Source organism: Monodelphis domestica, chromosome 3, assembly GCF_027887165.1.
Source record: "Monodelphis domestica isolate mMonDom1 chromosome 3, mMonDom1.pri, whole genome shotgun sequence".
Taxonomy (NCBI): domain Eukaryota; kingdom Metazoa; phylum Chordata; class Mammalia; order Didelphimorphia; family Didelphidae; genus Monodelphis; species Monodelphis domestica.
The window spans coordinates 227993802-228015617 of NC_077229.1; the positions used below are offsets into that span (position 1 = coordinate 227993802).

The 21816-nt window shown below is 33.5% G+C and overlaps 1 long non-coding RNA gene across 2 annotated transcripts in view; it reads right to left on the reverse strand.

Annotated features, from left to right (window-relative positions):
• Nucleotides 1–1982: 1982 nt before the first annotated feature.
• LOC103094075 (uncharacterized) overlaps nucleotides 1983–21816 on the reverse strand; it is a 36692-nt gene continuing 16858 nt past the window's right edge. For both annotated transcript variants that reach the window (XR_001628930.2, XR_464955.3), the window contains exon 3: nucleotides 1983–2190. This is a non-coding gene — a long non-coding RNA (uncharacterized LOC103094075). The remainder of the gene's footprint in view (nucleotides 2191–21816) is intronic.

Genomic DNA, 21816 nt, shown 5'->3' on the forward strand with positions numbered 1-21816 from the left:
CAAAAGTTACCAAAATTCTTTTTAAATGGTTAATACTTGATTTATATTTTTTTTAAATTTGGAAGCACATATAATCAACCTACATGATGCATAACATTTTTTAAAAATCTATGGGGTAAATTCCTAATAAAAGAATATTTCTTAATAAAAAGGAATCAATTTAATTTAAGGAATGTAATTTCACAAATGTTAAGGAATGTTTTTCACAAATGTTAAATTTCCAATATTGCATTATCACCAGTGAGACTCCTAATCTTAATAAAGCCTTATTTTCTGTAGAAGTTAGAAAGTATTTCTTTTTAAAAAATCATTTGTATGAGTGCTATGTTAAAACCCTGGGAATTATTTAGGCTATAAACAAGAGCAGAATTTCTACTTTAAAAAAATTGCTATGTGTTTCTAATTTGCTTATGACTCCAAATGAGTCACCTACAATTGTCAGGAGATCGTAGAGAATATGCCTTATAATACTATAATTATAATGTTGAACATTTACTTTGTAGATTCCATCCAAAGACCTCAAAGCATATATTTGTTTAGTCCCTTAGTTTATTTTTTGCTTCAACCTTGAAAATACTGGGAAATACACTAATACTGACACTAAAAACAAACAGATAAACCAACAAAAGAATGAAAAATATTTTCCATGTAAAATACACTGAAATTCTTTGATGATACTAAATTAAAGAAAAGGAGTAAGAAACATAATAAAGGTAAGTCATTTTAGGACATTTTACTATATAAAGCTTTAAGTTTATAATAATCTTACTAGATATGCCATAGATAAAACTAAGCCTTTATTATTTGCATGTTGTGTGGGGTTCCATTTTGTGATTATAACCTAGGATATACAATTTTATGAGAATAATGCATAATAATTATTATTTGTGCTAATAATAAATATTTATTAATATATAATACTTTATGCTTAATGGAGCCTGTTATTCCAAGGAATCTGAGTCTAAAACCTAAGAAGGGCCAAGGGAAATGGGATCCAGGAAGCAGGTGATTAGCTAAAAATGGGACATAATTTGGATCTAGAGAGTGAGATGAAGGCTCAAACCTCAAAAGGTGGGTTAGAGACTGATCAGACGAAGATAGGGACAGAACAAGAAACTAAATTATCAGGGAGGCAGAGGTGGAAAATGAAAAGAATAAGAACTGAGAGTTGGAGCAAAACCAGAAAGAACATTTCACAGGCTCTTAAAAGATGTGCTTTGGGAATAGAAAGGAGTATATACCTTCAATTTCCTCATTTGTAAAATGACAGGTTTTAATTGGAAAGCCTCTGAGGTTCCTTAAAGTTCAGACATTCTATACTTTTTTTATGCTAGGAGATATGCAGGAAAATATAGATACATCTACATTTATGCATTAGTTTCCAAAATATGGATTATGAATATGTATATATTTTGATAAACAATAATTTATATGTGTGTTCTAATGAACACATATATGTTATATTATGATAAATAATATATTTTGAGAGCCTGAGAGTATGTATTACACACACACATATGCATATATACAATACAGGTATTCCTTCCATATAGTGACTTTCACTATCAAAATTTTGCTATACTGCTGGTTTGCATACGAAATTAAATGGGAATTTGGGGGAACTTTTACAGAAGCCACAGATGACAGGCAATGGCCAACAGATGATACAGAAAATGTTTAGAAACTCAGAGAAGCATAAAATATATATGAATAAAATTATATTCACAAATGCATATAAGGTACTATAAATACCCTATAAAAGGAAAAGAATAATTTCAGACTTCACTTTTGTGAAGGAAGGCCAAAAGTTTTACTCAAATTTTCCAGATTTCAGGGGCATCAAGGGTCTTGAATTCCTAACCCCTCACCAATGTGGAATGGATACCTGTATAATCATCCTGATTAACAATTTATTTTCTCTCCCACCCCTTCTACCCCAACTAAATAATTAAAAAAAAAAGAAAACCATATCAATCAAAAAATATGAGCAAAAAGCTTTATGTTGGTCATGTCCCAAAATGTAAGATACATTTGGAATTTTATATCTTTAACCTTTCTGTTGGAATGGGGATTTTGTCTTCATCTTTGATGCTTTGGAGTCATCATTGGCTATTGCATTTTTAGAGTTCTGAAGTCTTTCAAAGTGGCCTCAGACTTCAATAGTCTCATCATTTAATTGAACTTCATTCTCTATAAAAATAAAACAAAATTAATTTATTTTTACAAGTTATTTCTATGCATTTATATACAGGTGCATGTATAAAGATGTTTATACATTCTTATTCATTCTTAGAAAATATCAGCATTCATATATAAATATATACATATATAGCATATATATGCAGGGGTATGTGTTTATATAGATGGATAGATGGATAGATGGATAGATGGATAGATAGATGGATAGATAGATAGATAGATAGATAGATAGATAGATAGATAGATAGATAGATAGATAGTAGATAGGTAGATTGATAGGTAGGTAGATGGACAAATGTATATTATGAAGAAAATATGGCTATAGATTAGAAATGTGCCACAGAAATTTTTTAAAGTACCTCTTCAACTATGACCTAGGATATACATATGATGGAGTTGATTATAAACACTTTGAGGATAGAGATCATTTGTTTTTTGTCTTTTCCTCTCAGTACCTAGCACAATGCCTGACATAAAAAATAGATGCTTAAAATGCTCATTCAACTTTTTAAAAAAAGATTTCCGTAAGAAATTTCTAAAAGCTGAATAGTGATGGTAACATTGAACTGTGAATCTAATAATTGCTGAAAAGAGGCCTCTTTGCTTCTCCTCTCCATCCTTTAAAAAGGAGCAAGGATTTAAGTTGGGAAGTTTCAAACAGATGCTTGATGTTAGAAACATCTGTTAAAGAAATTGCACTCCAGTCTGATTTTGGCAGTAATTTCTTCAGCATTGCTGTCCTAACACTCTGATTCTCTAGGTAGGTGACCTTATTCCAGAGTGTATAAGAGTGAGAACAGCCAAAATAATGAAATGGGCAGCAGTAGCAATGGCATATATAAACCTCCTGTTTGGAGTTCAAAACCAATGATAATCTACCCCCCCTTCAATCGTTTCAGTCTTTTTATACTTTACACTCACTACATATTCTTAAATCCAGTGAAACAAACTTTCTTGTTGTTCCATGAACAAGACATTCCATCTCTTGACTCTGGGCATTTTGTTTTCTGGAAGTTTATCAATATCTAGAATGCTCTCCACATCTTCTATTTTCCTCCTGGCTTCACTGGCCAGGTTTCTGTTCTAACTAAAATCCCACCTTCAACAGGATGCCTTTCCCAATATCTTTTAACTTTAGTGCCTTTCCACAGTTAAATATTTTCTATTTATTCTGTATACAGCTTGTTTGTATGTATTTATTTTCTTGTTGTTGGCCCCTATTACATTATGAGCTTCTTGAAGGTAGGGATGACTTTTGCCTCTTTTTGTATTCCCAGTACTTAGCATAGTGCATGTTAAATTGTTGTTTGGTCACATCTGACTCATCATGACTTTGTTGACCACAGCAGGCTAATGCTATCCTCCAAGTGTTCTTGGCAAAGATATTGAAGTGGTTTGCCGTTTCCTTTTCCAGTGGATTAAGGCAAAGAGAGGTTAAGTGACTGGCACATAAGAGGAGCTAATAAAACTTTGTTGACTGACTGGCACTAGCGAGTTACTGATAGCAGTTTCTTGACCATATATATACAGTGTGCCAAAAACAAATTCACTAATAAATTAATGCAATAGACTGTATATATGAATGGAATCATAATTGTTCAAGAATTTTGTTTCTGTTTTTTTCCTGTTTAGAATATTATTTCAATTCCTGAAGTTACTTAATTACTTATTCATAATATAATTATTTTTTTCTCAGGTTCGGTGAGCTCTACAAGTTTCAAAGAAGTTTTGGCATTAAATTAATTTAGAAAACTTGAGAATGAAATGGTTATACTAGATATGAAATCAATAATTGTATTTTAATGTACATGCTGAACTTTTCTTACTTTTCTGACAAAAATTATATTACTTAACTTCTTTCTCTACTTTTTATTTGTACTTTCCCAATACTATAAAATGGGACATGGAATTCCCAGCAATACAACAAATATTTATAAACCATATGTTCAATGCAAGACATTGTTCTACTATAATATATCCTGGAATAATGCAAAGACAAAGTCAAAAATTTCCTTGGTTAAAAAAATATTCTTTCACAACATTCCACATTTGCAGTTGAATATGTTTGTGAAGGCTTCAAAAGAGAAATGCCATTTAAGATGATCCTTGAAGGAACAGCAGTACTTGTAGAAACAGAAGTGAGTATCTATCCTTTCTGTCATGATCCATAGTTTCTTTGAAGATAGGAATTGGGGTAATGAGTTTGCAGAGTTTTACTGTAATGTAGTAATAATGAAATAGAAAAAATATAATATAGTCTGGAAAGTTAGATTGAGAGCAAATAATAGATGAGATTATATTTTATTTTAGTGGAAACAGGGACCCACTCTGATTATCATTTGCACTTGAGCCATTGCATGCTGTTAAAATTTATTTTGGTTGGGCTTAATATTTAATTGGTGGTCACCAGGGATTTAATTACTAAATCCCCAAAATGAATTTACTAAAGTAAATAGAATTACTGGTAGTTTATTTCCAATAGAGGGAAGATCTTAAGGAAGAAGAAAAGGGAAGAGAGAGAGAGGGAAGCCTATGGCTTCCTCAGAGCCAGGTAGAAATTCTAAGCCCCAGCCAGGGGAAAGGAGTGTCAAGATGATGGACCTTTCTCAGAGGTTTACACCTCCAGAAAGGTCCAAAAGAAACTAAATCAGCATTTCACTCACCATGGTGACCATCTAAAAGGAAAGCAGGCTGAGGTCCCCTGCATGAGCTCCTCCAGGGGTCCAGGTCCACAGTCCTGACTCCAATTCTGAGTATCTGATTTCCAGTCTCTCCTCAAGTGTCTGTCTTCACTCCATCTCTGAGTGACTCTTCTAGTCTCTCCTCCAAGTGACTCTTCTTCACTCCAAGCCTGAGTCACTAATTGATTCCAGTCCAACTCTGAGTGACTGAATCAATTCAATCTATCTATCCCTCCATATGCCTCTGTTTCCTCTATTTAAAGATTTTTTTCACTTGTGTTACCTTCCCTAAATTTTACGTCTACCAATCACAGCAAATGCTCCTCTCTAGGACTGTCCACTTAATGTATGAAATGGGTATTCACTCCTTTTGTAGTTAGTTAGCACCTTTTTTTGTGGTTAGTTAACATTCTTTTTGGTTAGTTAACACTTTTTGTAATTAAAATGGGTAGATCTACTTTAAATACTGAGTTAACACTTTGGGAATTAAAATCTAAACATAGATAGGAGATTATAATTTAATCTTCACAATAAAGGGCTAAGAACCTTCATTGTTCATTCAGGAGATAGCCAAATCCAATCTTCATAATCCTCCCTGATGATCATTGGGAGACTAATTTCCCCATTGATCATTTAACATAATAATCATTTTCTAGTCCTAAACCATTCTAACTACAGATGTATACACTCCAACAGCTATTAAAATTGGGGAGAGGGATTCATGAATTCATTGTAGCCATGTAAAACAAGTACCTGCTTTTGAAAATAGATAATTATATTGATTGTATTTAACTATTGATTATGATGACTTCTGTATTGAAGGATCTATATTATTTTATTACACTTTATTTGTGCCATACAGTATTTTATTTTTTCTTTCTCTCATTTTTTTTGCATTTGAAGCACATGTAATTGCATTGAAAATATTTTCTTTTAACTATTTTTTATTTTTGCAATAAACTCAGATATCCATTTGCTTAGCATATAAATGCATACCTAAAAGCTTTAGACTATGGAAACCTGCCATTTATTGATAAATGCTATGGGACTATGATTTATGATTGTGTCTAATTCTAGGAAATGGGATAAAAAAAAAGGAGCACAGACTTTATCTACATAGTGCCATAGAAGCACAGATTTAAACTGAAAAATGCCAAAAGAGCGTACGGGCCAAAATGAAACCACTCCATGTGGGACTGACGAACTTCTACGCCAATATGTAAGGACTTGATCCTACTCTGAGACTTGAGGTTACAGCATTAGACATATGTTAAGATGCAAGTCTCCTTGAACTATACTCCTTGTAAAGTTCTTTCTATGAAATTACCTAACAATTGATTATTCTGATTCCCCTATCCCTGAGAAGTGATGAAATGATCAGACCATGAAATGACACTTCCCTTTTTACATAAAAATCTTGTTTCTTTTTTTTCCCTCTCTTATATTATGGCAACTTCCTGTAGTCCTGACTTATAACGGGTAAATACAAAATTACTGAAATTTTTTCCTACATATTTGTAGGACCGAAATGTACTTTAATTGGACCCTAATAACAAGGGTCTGTAATGAATTTATTCATTTTTAATACAGAAATTTTATATACATATTTTTTTGATATTTCAATTCTAATTTTGACTTTTTTATTTCTCTCAAAAGCTTATTTTTTCTATTTAGTTTTTCTTTTATGTTTTTGGTTTTTTCTTTTGATAATTCACTCACACACCCATAACTCACTCACTTTGAGTTGATCCAGGTGTTGATAAACACAATCTTCAGGGGGGATTGTATTGTAGTTTTACAAAAAAAAATCCAAGATTTAAAATTTTGTTTGAGAAGAATTTCTGGAAAAGAAGTTTTCTAACTCCTTGAATCCAGAGAATGAAATCTTTGAAAAAAGATGCTTGCATAAACCTACACTGTATTGAGAAGATCCAGAATGAACTTTTGGGTGTAATCTATTGAACAAAAGGGTATTGAAGATTTATTGTAAATGTACACTTTTATGCCAAAGGGGACTGCACCCTAATTTGGATTTTTGTCAATGTGCCTAGAAAAGCATTGGTCTTGCTTTCTCTCTTTTCTATTTCTCTCTAACTATTGTAATTTCCTCTTTGAAACTGAAATATTGTATACATCTGTAGATAGAAGGTTTTAGGACTACAAGATGATTATGTTAAATGATCAATGGGGAAATTAGTCTCCCAATGATCATCAGGGGGGGATTGTGAAGATTGGATTTAGCTATCTCATGATTGAACAATGAAGGTACTTAGCTCTTCCTTTATTGTGAAGATTAAATTATAATCACCTATCTATTTTTAGATTTTAATCCCCAAAGTGTTAATTCGGTATTTAAAATAGATCTACCCATTTTAATTACAAAAAAGTATTAACTAACCAAAAACAATGTTAACTAACCACAAAAAGGTGTTAACTAACTACAAAAGGAGTGAATACCCATTTCATAAATTAAGTGGACAGTCCTAGAGAGGAGCATTTGCTGTGATTGGTAGACGTAAAATTTAGGGAAGGTGACACAAGCAAAAAAAATCTTTAAATAGAGGAAACAGAGGCACATGGAGGGATAGATAGATTGAATTGATTCAGTCACTCAGAGTTGGACTGGAATCAATTAGTGACTCAGGCTTGGAGTGAAGAAGAGTCACTTGGAGGAGAGACTAGAAGAGTCACTCAGAGATGGAGTGAAGACAGACACTTGAGGAGAGACTGGAAGACAGAAACTCAGAATTGGAGTCAAGACACTTGGCTGTGGACCTGGACCCCTGGAGGAGCTCATGCAGGGGACCTCAGCCTGCTTTCCTTTTAGATGGTCACCATGGTGAGTGAAATGCTGATTTAGTTTCTTTTGGACCTTTCTGGAGGTGTAAACCTCTGAGAAAGGTCCATCATCTTGAGACTCCTTTCCCCTGACTGGGGCATAGAATTTCTACCTGGCTCTGAGATAGCTAGAGCTCTATCTGCCTCTCTCTTTCGCCTTTTCTCTCATCCTTAAATCTTCCTCTATTATAACAACAAACTACCAAAATTCCATTAACTTGCATAATTCACTTTGGGATTTAGTAATAAAATCCTTGGAGATCACTAATTAATATATTCAGTCAAAACCATTAAAAAATGGCATGTAGGATCCAGAGAATAGAGAAGGCCTAAAAAAAAACCCTGGCTAATTGAAGAAAGAGCAACTATTTTGTCCTGATGAATTAAATTTTTGAAAGTGATCATACCTTAATATTATTTTGTTGACTGTATGGAATAGTGGTGTCAAAGCCAAATAAAAACAAGACCAATACATTATGTTTAAGAATCCCTGTGAGCAAAAATGAGAAAACCACAAAATAACATTTTATATGTTCTAGTGTATTTTTATTGACTTTGTTGTATATTTTCTAATTGCCTTTAGAAATATAGTGTTTTTCCTCCTTTATATGTAAAAACAACTTTAACCTTTTTTAAAAAAAATGAGCCAAAGTCTCCCCTCCCTTGTCCCCCTTCCCTCTCCCTGAGAAAACAAGCAATCTGATACAGATTTTGCATGTGTGATAATGTAAAATGCTTTTCCATATTAGTCATTAGTCACTCAAATAAAAATAAGAAAAAATTGAAATATAATAAGTTTTGGTTTGCATTAAGACTTCCTCAATTCTTACTTTGGAGTTGGATGGCATTTTTCAAGAGTACTTGCAGATTTTCTTGGATTGCTATATTGCTAAGAATAGGTAAGTCATTCACAATTATTCATTATAGAGTATTACTGTGACTATATGTAAAGTTCTGGTTCTTCTCACTTCACTTCACCTCAGTTCATGTGGGTCTTTCCAGTTTTTTAATCATCCTTCTCATCATTTCCTTTAGCAAAACAGTAATTCATCACAATTATAAATTTGTTCAGCCTTTCTTCAGTTCATGATCATCTCCTCAATGTTCAATTTTTTGGTAGCATAAAAAGAGCAGCTATAACTATATTTGTAAAAATGGGTCCTTTTAAAAAATGTTCTTCAGGGCTCAGACTAAGCAGTGGTACTGCAGGATAAAAGAGTGTACACAGTACTACCACAGTGCACTAGTGTCCCAAACTTCCCATACTTGCTCCAACATTTATTTTCTTTTTCTATCATAATAATTAATTTGATAGGTATGGGATTGTGTCTTAGAGTCCCTTTAGTTTTCAATTCTTTAGTCAGGAGTGATGTAAGCATTTTTCACATGACTATTGATAGCCTTGTTGGTTGGGAACACCATGACATGGTAGTTTTTTAAGCTTTATAGCCTTGCATTTCACATTTCTGATGAGGAGGATAGATTAGAAAGGAGAGAGTCTAGAGGCATGAAAATTGGGAAATTATTAATATAGTCAAGAATGAAATGATAAGTATTTAAATCAGGTGGTCAGAGGGAAGTGGTCATGTGATTGGTTAGATGAAGAGACTTACAAGATGGGCTGTGAATGCAGAAGCAAAAGACTTTTATAACTCAATAGATGTAGGGATAAGCAAAAGAGAAAGAGCCTAGGATGACTCCAGTGCTGTGAACCTGAATAATAGCAAAAGAAGACTATCCTTTCCTATGAGATGCAATGAGACTCAATGGAATAAATAATTGAAAGTTGTTTTTTTTTTATTCTTGATCAAACACTTAGTAGTCTTCCACCTGTTCAAATCCATATAAATTTATTAAGGACATACTATATTCCAAACACTTTGCTATATTCTATGGGTACAAATAAAAACAACAAGAACAAAAAATACAGTCATTGCTTTCAAAGAATCTTATAAAATAATGGGACAGAAATATGCAAACATTATGTTCAAAAAAGATATAAAGAGAAACCTGGAGATAGTCACAGAGGAAAAACATTAGCATTTACAGGGATTAGGAATGGCTTCTTATAGAAGGTAGAATTTCTGCTTGGTTCTTGAAGGAAGATAGGAAGTAGAAATGGGGAAATAAATAGTTCTAGCCACTAAATATGCCTGGAGTTGGAAAATGTTTGAGAAATGATAAAGGCTTGTGGAAAGGAATTAGATGTAAGAAGACTAGAAAAATAGGAAGAATCAAGTCTATTAAGACCTTAGGAAGTCAAAAAGAAGATTTTATCCTCAATTCTAAAATAATATAGAGCCAGTGGAACTTACTTAATTGGGCAAAGAGGGACAAGGTTACATGATTAGTCCTGTTCTTTAAGAAAATTAATTTGACAACATAAAGTAGCTTATGGAAAGACTTGAGGCAAAGACACCAAGCCTGGGCATGACATGATGGCTGTGCCAGATAAAAGTAATAATAACGATAATATTAACTATAGTTTTTATGATATCTACTATTTAACATCACTGTACTAAAGCACTGAACAAATATCTAATTTGGTACAATGATAATGAGATGCAGGTGCTATTATTATCCACATTTTACATTTGAGGAAATTGAGCAAACAAAGCTAAATGACTTATCTATCATATATATTTAAGTATTTGAGGTCATATTTGAAATAAATTCTTTATTTCACTCCCAACATTCTATCTACTACACCACCTAAGATTCATTTAACAGGTATTACAAATGTTGAATCTATAGGAATTGGCATCTGATTGGATATGGAAGAACAAGAGAGAATGAAGGGTTGAGTCTGACAACTAAGTTATGAGTCTGGGAGACTTATGGCTAGTATGACAATATATAGGACATTCTGAAGAGGGGAAATTAAAGAAGAAAAAATGAGATGAATTTTGACTTGTTGATCTTACAATATCCACAGGACATCCGGTTTGATATCCTACTGACAAGTTGGATATGAGACAATAGAGGTCAATAGGAAGAATCAGATTGGATAAGTAGATCAGACATTCAGCAAAATGGAAATGATAATTTAATCTATGGTGTCCAATAAGACTGACCAGGACAAATATTCTAGAAGAAAAAAAAAGTATGCCAAAGACAGAGTCTGGGAATAATCATGGTTATGTAAATATAGATGATATATATATGAAGACTCGGCAAAGAAAACTGGGGAGTCATTAAAGAGATAAGAGAACTAAGAGAGTCATGAAAACCTAAGGAGCAGAGCGCATCAAGGAGAGAAGGGTTTGATCACAAAAGACTGAGAAGAGATCAAGAAGGGTGAAAACAGACAAAACCTATTTGATTTGGTGATTGGTGAGAACACTTTCAATGATGAGGTCAGAAGCCAGATCACAAAAAGTTAAAAGAGTAAGAGGAAAGAAAATGTAAATATCAATATCAATATCAATATCAATATCAATATCAATATATATATATACACACACACAGAAAAACACACATATGTGTATGCATCTATGTAGTGTATATGCACATATACATATTCATATATGCATATCTATTATATTTGCCTTTGCAAAGAATTTAGCAATGAAAGGGAAGAAAGAAATGGGAAGTTAGTGAACATAGACACATCAAATGAGGGTTTTCTGAGGATGGAAGATGTGGGTATTTTGTAGGCAGTAGGGAAGTAGCGTGTAGAATGAGAGATCAAGGATAATTTAGAGAGTGGGGATGATAGAGAGAACAATCTACTGGAGAAGATAGGATAGAATGAGATCATTTGTGCATGTAGAGGGGTTTGTCGTGGCAAGAAGTCATCTCTTCAAGTGATACAGAGGTGAAGGAGGGAATAGTGGAAATGGCAACTGAGTAATGTAAGATGAGGAACAAGATAGATAAGGACATTCTCTTTATATGACCTCATTTTTTTTCAACAAAATATAAAGTAAGCTTCTCAGGTAAGATGATTGAAGGGGAAAAACCATGGGAGGTTGAAAGAGGTATGGAAATCTTTTGAAAAGTCACTAGGGTTAGTGGTATTGTGAATTAATTAGAGAGGTACAACAGTATTGCTTTCTATCTGTTCTGGCCCAGTTGAAATTATGTAATAATGTTCCCATTATTTTGACTCTGATTCAAAACTCTTCATCCTTTATTTTTCATTTCATATGTCTTGAGTCAAAATTGGGAAAATAGATATTGAAACCCTAAAAAAACTCTACCAGAAGTATTAGAACATGTGTGGAAATGTGCCACCCCTGGATTTTGATGTTTTTAATTCTATCTACATTAATAACCCATTGGTCACAGAAAATTATCCAATTAAAAAGTTGTTTATAATCAAGTCTTAGCAAAAGAAATACTATTTATTTTATCCTCAATCCAAAAAAAGTCTATCTAAATTCAAAGAAAACATATTGAATGACAAATTGAGAAATGAAAATGTCATATTCAAAGACATTTCTTATATGTTAAAACATATTTACTCTAAGTAAATGTCATTCAATGAATGACAAAACCATTTATACTAAGTGATAATTAATGCCAAACTTTCTAAAACTATTAATGATTTTATTTGTGTAGTAGATGGTTAAAAGAAGAGTCAGAGTAGTATGAGAGAGATAAGCAGAGAAATATGTACATTATATTGTAAGCATTTCATAAATATTTTTGAATGAATTAAAAATGATTGGTCAGATATGCTAGAGATGGGGCTTGAAAAGGACATCAGATAAAAGATAGAATTCCTCTTAATTAAAAGGTGAAATCTTTTCCTCAATGTACAAACATTGAAATAGATCCTAGGCATGGAGCATGTAAAACATGATTTCCACTGAATCCTCTGTGATTTTTAAAATACTTATAATGGTAAACAAGTGTTAAAATAAGAAGTTTAACTTTTAGAAGACTTATAATAAACAGAGACCAGTGGGCAATTCATCCCTAGTGGAGAATATTAGTGGAACTTTAACAATTAGTATACCACAAACTTTACAAAACATTTTTTTCTTCCAGGAAAATTCTAGATATGTCTGGGATTTCAGGAAATAAAAAATAGATTAACTAATGTTTTATCATGGACATTCCTCTTTCTAGGTGCCATTTCCCTGTTCCCTTTCCCTTTTTAAACCATCATTCCTGCTTCCAGGTTTTTTCTTTCTCAGCCTCAACATTTTAGGGCAAATGATTTGTTTTATTTATCTCTCTCTGTCTCTACCTATTTACTCATTGATATATTATTTCATTTATCTATTTTTTGTTCATTCTGTAATTCATTCATTCATTTACCCATTTTTATTTACTGCTTTATCTTTACATCATCTATCTATCTATCTATCTATTTATCTATCTATCTATCTATCTATCTAGTTTGAAGCAAAGTTTCTGTGAGTAAGGAAAGTATGCCAGAGAGTAAGCTGTGATTCACCCTCATTCCTCCTCTATTACCCAAGTGTGCTTGTCAAAAGTGAGTCCTGATCTCTGAGCTCTCATTAGCTCTGTACTTTATTATGTCATTGTCGTGGCACACATGTGCCGTCTTCTCCCTTCTTTCCCTACCAAAAAATATACAGGATTATTTTATCAATATTTGTAGTACCATATTTCTCGCAGTTAAAAAGGTTAACATCTTTTAATAGCCTTTTAAGTTCATGCTGCAGCTAGATAATATAGTTAATGGTAGTGGAGCCCCAAACAAATTTCCTGCAACATTAGCTGCATTTAAAAGTATAATCTTATGCAGCTTTCTCTTGTTCAACAACATTTCAGAATAATGGGAGAATGCTTCTATTTACAATGGAGAAAATAACACACAGTATTTAACGCTGCTTATGATGCTTATAATTACTTGCCGACGCAACCCTGAAAACCAGGCAGAGTCCTTAAAATAATCTCTGAAAGCAGAAAAGCATTCGAACCTGGGGGACCATAACCAAGTTGCAGATTTTCAAAAGCTGAGGTTTGTCTAATAAATGGATGCAGAACACCCAAATGTTTTTAAACATAATTACCATATGCAGAATGAAAAGGCTTAACACTTCTAACTAGCACGTAATGAGCACAATCATCATTAGACTTCCTTATAAGGCTTCGTTCTGTATAACAGATGCAGGACTGACTGCTGGGTCTGGCGTTTTGTGTCTGGGGCTTTCAGTCTATCTCAAGTGAAAATATATAATTCCAGGCCACTCTTCCAATACATCACAGTCATTTTCTGCACTTTAGTTGTTTTTCTCTCCATTTTTCTTACAAAATAAAACATCATTACAGCAGGTTTAAAGTGCACTTTAGTGCCTGCAATCTACCCATGCTATTCTTTAATATTTCATCATTAAATAGCAAAATAACCTGATATGATCCTAATTTAGTGCCAATTACACTGCATTGATCAAAGTGACCTTTTCATACTGGAGCACAAAAATCAATCCCGCTGTACAACAAATGTCAGGGGGATGAGAGCAACATATAATCTGTGACAATCAAAACATTACTTACAAATGAAATCACCAATGACCTGCATGCCAAGGCAATTTCTGCATGATGTGCACTGTTTTTGTTGGGGAATTTTTCCTCTCTCTCTCTCTCTCTCTCTCTCTCTCTCTCTCTCTCTCTCTCTCTCTCTCTCTCTCTCTCTCTCTCTCTCTCTCTCTCTCTCTCTCTCTCTTTCTCCCTACCTCTTTTCTCTGTCTCTTGCCTCTGTTTCTCTCTCTATCTCACTTTCTCTCTTTCTCCTGCCTTTTCCCCCACATATACAAAGAGTTATGTTATTTTATAGTTTGTAGTCAAGGCCCCTTTATTTGTAGAACATTCTCTGAAATGGGTCATGATAATCAATTTGTCCATATTGTCCCATAGACTGTTTTTTTCAAAATATATAAATTTAGGATATTTGTGAGGTAAGATACCTGAAACAAAGTTCAGATGATGGCAGGTATTTTGCTCTAAGGAAAAAAAAATGGTGGGTGCTCAAAGGAGGGAGTTAGAGCTTTATCACCAGACAGCAATAGCATTATAACCCAAATTCTGTGAGACAGCAATTCAGTTTTTAGGTTTACTAAATATGTTAATAAGGTGATAACTGTCAAAACAGGTTCAAAGTAAATTTGGTAGCTATGATTTTGATGGTATTAATATGCTTTATGATGAGACTTTAAGTCATCTTGGCTCCCTTCTCTATTTATTCTCTTGATTTGTTGAATGAATGAAAGTACAAATTAACATGCTCTTTTAAAAAAAATTAAGATTTTACTAAGATTTTTCCCAGCACCTGACCTTTCTTTCCCTGTGAATTATGCCTCAGAGATCTAAAAAAGTTGAAACAGAACTATTCTGAGATTTGGATTCAGACAATCTGAGGCAGAGTCCCAGCACTGATGTTTCTTAGTTATGTACTTCAAAATAAAGTGGTCAGACTAGATGATGTCTGAGGTGCCATACAATTTTCAGTCCTTTAATCTGATTGCTGCCCTTTTTCTTGAGATACAATTCAAATGGAAATGCCTCCTATAAGTTATCTCTGTTTAAATTTCCTCCCACTCATCCCCACAATTCCTCCTATAATTAGGTGGTACAGTGGATAGTGTACTAACTCTAGAGTCAAATTTAAACCTGAATTTAGACATTCATTAGTTGTCTATGATTCTAGACAAGTAACTTGACCTCTGCCTGACTAAGTTTTCCTCAACTATAAAATGGAGATAACAATAGCATGTATCTTTTAGGGTTATAGTGAGAATCAAATTAAATATTATTTTTAAAAATACAGTTTCTGACACATAGTAGGCACTTAATAAACAATTATTGTTTCCCCCCTTTTCCTTACCTGAAATACCACAACCCAGTATACCTCTTATTTTGTGCTGGCACATTCTAATTTACAGTGATTTATGAACACTCCTTAGATCCCATACTAGAATGTAAGTTCATGAGGTGTGAAACTGTCTTACTCTTTGATTTTCAACAAATTAAATTCAGAAAGACGTCCAAGGCACTGTGTTAGACAAAATGGATAAGCAGATATGGCACGGATCCCATTCCTGGAGTTTACAATCAAATAGAAGGTCCTAAGTACAATAAACTCAATCAAGAGAGAATGTAATGAGTGCAGATGGGGAGACCAAGAAGTGCTATAAGGAAGTTGAGGAAGGAGAAGACACTTTTGCATTGAATAGAAAGAGGTAGAAATGCTTCCTGGAAAAAAAAATGTGATCTGAATTGAGCCTTAAAAGAGGAGGGACTGATGCTAGAATGAAAAGAGAGAATTTTATATTTCTTATAGTAATTTGGGATAGAGGAATAAAGAAGTTGGGAGTCTTCAGGATGAGGATTAACTACTCTTTAGTAATTTTAATTAGGAGGAACATAGAGTATATGAAGCAATATTGATAGAGTAGGAGGAAGTAAAATTGGGAATGTTTTGAATAAAGGGCTCAAGGGACTTTATTTTATTCTGTGGACAATATGGAGCTCCTGAAGGTTTCTGAGAAGAAGGATGTGTTATAATATTGATACATTAGGAAGATAAATCTAGAATTGTAAAGGGTAGACTGGAATTGGGAAAGAATCAAGTGATGGACAGATACATCAATTAAAAGGATTTTAGAAGCATTTAAATGAGAAAAGATAAGTGCCTCAACTGTCCCAAAGAAAATAGAAAACTAAACTGATAGATATGAAAGATAATACTGAGGTAAACTCAATAAGACTAAGCAAATTTCTTTGTGTGTGTGTGTATGTGTTTTAATGGAGATAAATAATAAAGACAAATATAGGATAAAAAATTCTGGGAGGGTCATGGTTTGGGTATCAGGAGATGTTGAATTACATCCTTGTTTGTCCTGTAATGAACCATGCAACCTTCATGTGCCTCCTTTTTCTTATCTATAAAGTGATGGGATAAGATTAGGTGATTCCTAGGTCACTTTCAGTTATAAATCAATCATTATGAGTGAGGGAATGATATAACAAAACTTAAGAGGAAAATAAAATTTGGGGAATTCAAATGTTAGTTTATTAGGAGATGTGTTGAGCTAAAGGACTAGAGGGCAATGAGGCAGACATATCTAGAAGATCCATGGAAGCATGGCATTGGAATTCTCTACAGAAAAGCAATAAATAAAATTGTGGCTATGGATGAGATAACCAACATTGGGGATAATTTAGAGGGAAATGAGAACAAAATGGAGGACAATATCTTGGAGGAAATGTAGATTTAAGATGCAGGAGAAGAATGAATACCTTGAAAAGAAGATTACAGAAAGATTACAGAAATAAGTAGAGAACCATGAGAAGGTACATCCTACAGAACCTTGAAAGTACCTTTTGTGAGTTTAGAAGTTCATACATATTTGTTAAAGAAATTAGAATGTACCCTCCTCTAGAGCTTACAATATTTTTGGCCTCTTTGTGGACCCACAGTGTTTAGCATAATGCTTGGAATAAATGCCTATTGATTGACTGGATGGATTTTTTAATTAATGATCAGACCAAGGTTATCATATCTACATTGTCCATTTATTTTATTCAAGAACATAGAAGATTTTTGTGGAAATTATGCAAGTATGCTCTATTACATTGTAATATTTTTAAGTGTGAATTTAAATTGCAGAAATAATCATTTGAAGGTTGGATTCGCTTACACCAACTCTACTTCACCTTTGAAATATACCTATTAACAGAATTTCCTGTGGCTACTTATCTGTTGCAGATACTTATATGGAGTAAGGAAAACCTTAGTTAAAATCCTGCCTCAGACTCTTAGCAATTATTTAAGGCTGAATGAATCACTGGAAGTTTCTGGACTCAGGTCCTCATCTGCAGAATGAGATAACTGGACTAGTGGGCTTCTAAGCTAATTTCAACAATTTATATAAGCCTTGCTATTTCTTGTTCTTGTTCAGTTCTTAAAGTTTTGTCTACTATTTTGACCCCATTTGGGGGTTTTCTTGGTAAAGATACCAAAGTAGTTTGCCATTTTCTTTTCCAGCTTCTTTTACAGATAAAGAAACTGAAGCAAACAGGGCTAAGTGACTTTTCCAGGGTCATACTTAATTCCTTAAGTTTATTTTTATAATTATATTTTATAATTATATTTCTGTCATATATATTATAATTTATTATATATATAATTTATATATTATATATAATTTATTTTATTATATAAAATTTTATAATTATATTTCTGTTAATAGGTGTATTTATTAAGTCAGTAAGCTGCCTCTATTTCACCCTAAGAAGAACCAGATTATTCTTTGAATATCCATAACTGTAGACTCAGTAAAAGTTTCTAGTACATAGTATAGACAAGATCTTCTCCTCATATCAGCAAACTTTCTGATAACTGAAACCCAATATGAAAACATTTTATAATCATAATTGTCTTCTTCCCTCAATATTCATGGATTGGATTGGATCAGGTTCCTAAGGAATATGTTATAATTCTCTAATAATTTTTTTTACACTGAAACCTTTTGCTTTTATTTATTTTTAGCTCTCCCTTTATCCTTTAAATTCTTCTTAGATTTAGGTTCATATTTATAAAATAATTGACAACTGAAAATAAACTTAATGAATTAAGGAAAATAGTAATATTTGCATTTTATAAGTTTGGAAACTGAGGCTCAGAGGAGGTTTTCTATCATGAGTCTTAATCATTAGAATGCTGCTGGTTCTATAGCATTCTGAGTCCTGTTCTCTTCCCATCCTCTCTATATACACACTGGATGATTTAAGGCTAGAATTTCTTCTACATCTCTAGAGGAAATATGACAGTCCTGTTAACAGACAGAGGTGTGTGAAGCCATATTCTATACAAATTTCTGCAGTTTACATATAAGTTTAACTCTACTTCTTGAACTTAACAAAACAAATAAATACACACATGTGAAATAAACAGTAACCTGCATTATTTTGAATCCTTCTCGTGTATCTGAGACTTTCTTTTTTTCATCATAAAAAATAATATTAAATGAGATATGAATGCCATACTAATCTAATTAAATTTGGTTAAGTAATTTAGTTGGGTTAAGTCAGTTTGTTTTCCTAGCTATGTAGCTATCTGGCAAGAATATCTCTCCTCTGAGTAAGTCCATTAACAAACATGATTTGTGATTGACTTGCACAAGTCTGTATGCACGCATCTGGGAAAGACCTAAATAATAATGGAGTCCTGGTTATGAACCAAATCCAATTCATTTCATGCTGATGCAGAATTAGTTTCAGCTTAATGTAAAGGAGCAGGGTGGGAAGACTGTTAAGGTGACTCCCATTTTTTTAACATGTTTCCCAATGCAATTTGCAGCTTAACGGCCACACTATAAATGCCATGATTAAGTTTTATATATTTCTGTATATTTGATGTATTTACCCAAATGCAGCTGTCGTTTCATATACGGTTTCAGATGTTTAGAGTTGAATCAATTGTGTGGAGTAATCACACTTTCCAAAGACAAGTTTTCTTTTTTGATGAGAACTTCACAGTTAATGCTATTGTGCAAACATGAAAGAACATATATTCACACCAAGAATTTACCATTAGTTCTAACAGTGCAACCTTTGTTGGGAAATACTGGCAGTCGAGAAGGTATTTACTACCACTGAATGAGCCCAGTCACTTTCAACTGATTTCTAGGTTTCTATTCAATTCATCATTTCTCCCCACAATAGTTATGAGCATTCTAATAATGCTCCAACCAAATACATGCCACTGGGCTAAGTTCTGGAATTACTACCTATGGCTTAGCAAGGGGTACTTACTATCTCAATAGTTTAACAAACTCAGAAGTAACTTTAAATATAGATAAACATACATGTAGGGTACTATACATATGCATTTGCTATGTTAAAGTGAATATTTCTTTTTTTTAGTTTTATAATATTTAATTTGATCATTTCCATGCATTATTCATTAAAGACTAAGATCATTTTCTTTTCCTCCCCCTCAACCCCCATAGCCGATGCGTGATTCCACTGGGTATCACATGTGTTCTTGATTCGAACCCATTGCCATGTTGTTAATATTTGCATTAGAGTGTTCATTTAGAGTCTCTCCTCTGTCATGTCCCCTCAACCGCTGTAGTCAGGCAGTTGCTTTTCCTCTGTGTTTCTACTCCCTCAGTTTGTCCTCTGCTTATGGATAGTGTTTTTTCTCCTAGATGCCTGCAGATTGTTCAGGGACATTACACCACCAATAATGGAGAAGTCGATTACGTTCGATTATACCACAGTGTATTAGTCTCTGTGTACAATGTTTTCCTGGTTCTGCTCCTCTTGCTCTGCATCACTTCCTGGAGGTCGTTCCAGTCTCCATGGAACTTCTCCACTTTATTATTCCTTTTAGCACAATAGTATTCCATCACTAACATATACCACAATTCGTTCAGCCATTCCCCAATTGATGAGCATCCCCTCGTTTTCCAATTTTTGGCCACCACAAAGAGCACAGCTATGAATATTCTTGTACATGTCTTTTTCCCCATTATCTCTTTGGGGTACAAACCCAGCAGTGCTATAGCTGGATCAAAGGGCAGACAGTATTTTATCGCCCTTTGGGCATAGTTCCAAATTGCCCTCCAGAATGGTTGGATCAGTTCACAACTCCACCATCATGAATTAATATCCCTATTTTGCCACATCCCCTCCAGCATTCATTACTTTCCTTTGCTATCATGTTAGCCAATCTGCTAGGTGTGAGGTGATACCTCAGAGTTGTTTTGATTTGCATCTCTCTGATTATAAGAGATTTAGAATACTTCTTCATGTGCTTATTAATAGTTTTGATTTCTTTATCTGAAAACTGCCTATCCATGTCCCCTGCCCATTTATCAACTGGAGAATGGCTTGATTTTTTGTAAAATTGATTTAGCTTTTTATAAATTTGAGTAATTAAACCTTTGTCAGAGGTTTCTATGAAGATTTTTTTCCCAATTTGTTGTTTCCCTTCTGATTGTAGTTATATTGGTTTTGTTTGTACAAAAGCTTTTTAATTTGATACAGTCGAAATTATTTATTTTACTTTTTGTGATTCTTTCTATGTCTTGCTTGGTTTTAAAGTCTTTGCCCTCCCAAAGATCTGACATGTATACTATTCTGTGTTTACCCAATTTACTTATGGTTTCCTTCTTTATGTTTAAGTCATTCACCCATTTTGAATTTATCTTGGTGTAGGGTGTGAGGTGTTGATCCAAACCTAATCTCTCCCACACTGTCTTCCAATTTTCCAAGCAGTTTTTATTGAATACTGGATTTTTGTCCCAAAAGCTGGGATCTTTGGGTTTATCATATACTGTCTTGCTGAGGTCACTTGCCCCCAGTCTATTCCACTGATCCTCCTTTCTGTCTCTTAGCCAGCACCAAATTGTTTTGATGAATGCTGCTTTGTAATATAGTTTGAGGTCTGGGACTGCAAGGCCCCCCTCATTTGTGTTTTTTTTCATTATTTTCCTGGATATCCTTGATCTTTTGTTATTCCAAATGAACTTTTTTATGTTTTTTTCTAAATCAGTAAAGAAATTTTTTGGGAGTTCTATGGGTATGGCACTAAATAGATAAATAAGTTTGGGTAGGATGGTCATTTTTATTATATTGGCTCATCCTATCCATGAGCAGTTAATGGTTTTCCAATTGCTCAAGTCTAGTTTTAGTTGTGTGGCAAGTGTTTTGTAGTTGTGTTCATATAGTTCCTGTGTTTGTCTCGGGAGATAGATTCCTAGGTATTTTATTTTGTCTAAGGTGATTTTGAATGGGATTTCTCTTTCTAGTTTTTGCTGCTGAGCTGTGTTGGAGATATATAGAAAAGCTGATGACTTATGTGGGTTTATTTTGTATCCTGAAACTTTGCTAAAGTTGTTGATTATTTCAATTAGCTTTTTGGTTGAATCTTTAGGATTCCTTAAGTAGACCATCATGTCATCTGCAAAGAGTGATAACTTGGTCTCCTCCTTGCCTATTTTGATGCCTTCAATTTCTTCCTCCTCTCTAATTGCTACTGCTAGTGTTTCTAGTACAATGTCAAATAGTAGAGGTGATAATGGGCATCCTTGTTTCACTCCTGATCTTATTGGGAATGCATCTAGTCTATCCCCATTGCAGATGATATTAGCTGATGGTTTTAGATATATAC